Here is a 1,353-nt window from a genome sequence, read left to right on the forward strand (position 1 = left end):
TACACACTTACATACATACATACCTACACGCATATATACATACATACATACATACATACATACATACATACATACATACATACATACCGATATAGATATAGTTACATACGCATTATGTACGTATCAACGAAAGGGAAATACCGTCAGTCTGAACATTGAATTGATACATGAACAGCTTATCACAAAATTCCTCAAACATAATAGTCATAGATTGCATCAAATTAGAAAATCACATTCATAGCATAGGGAAACAATTTGTGTTATGTTTGCTTTTTATTTTCACTTGAAATTGACATACTGATTTCAAAACTTAAGTCAGTTTTCTTCTATCACGTCAAGTTTTCTTTTTCTAGAGCTTATTCTGAATAAGCTCAATTGTATTGTTTGTCTGTAAGTAACAGGGATGGTCAGCTGCTTCTAGTATTTTATTGATGATTATCAATAAAATGCCATAGATAGTTCAAAAAGCCTAAAATGTATCCATCACAACCAAGGCCAGATTCTGTAGTTTGTAAAATATTTGTTCTCTTGATTTTGTCCAAATCCGGCAGAACCTCCGCTAATCAAAAATCCTAGTCCTTCCTTCCAAATATATCGATTCCCTCTGTATTTCTCTTCCAGCTCATGTCTTTTGCGCTGGAGTTGACTTACAAACTTACAAGTGTAACATTAATTATACCTCTAGTCTTAGAACGTCTACAAAATACCAGACCTCATCATAAACATCATCATCATCGGTCCCCTGAACATTACTGTCTAGAATCCTAAGGTTTCCATGGCCAGTCAGTGATAGAAATCACAGCACCCCACTCCTGAGCGAGACGCCAGTCCGTCACAGAATTACATGTTTACTACTATGTGTACTGGAGCAACGTAAAATCAAGTGCTTTGACAAACAACACAACGCATCGCCCTGCACGAACATTTCAAACCACGATCTTGTAATCAGTTATTCTGTTAATCAGACACCGTAGATTTGTACATTTTTGTATCGGACCCGAAGGAAGAAAAGACAAATTTACTTCGGCAAGATTTCAAACCAGATTGAAGACATTCAAAGCAAATACTCTAAACGATTTTTACCATGTGTGTATGCGTGCATGTACGTATATATTTCATATATTATATAATCACACACACATATATATATATGCTGATATATAAACATAATATATACATATCATATCTGCACACATATATAGATACATATATTCATACACATATACATATATAAAATTAACTCGTTTGTTAACATATATATGTATATATAATGTATCTATACATATATACACACACACATATATATATATATATATATATATATATATATGTATGTATATGAGTATATATATA

Source organism: Octopus bimaculoides, chromosome 13, assembly GCF_001194135.2.
Source record: "Octopus bimaculoides isolate UCB-OBI-ISO-001 chromosome 13, ASM119413v2, whole genome shotgun sequence".
Taxonomy (NCBI): Eukaryota; Metazoa; Mollusca; class Cephalopoda; order Octopoda; family Octopodidae; genus Octopus; species Octopus bimaculoides.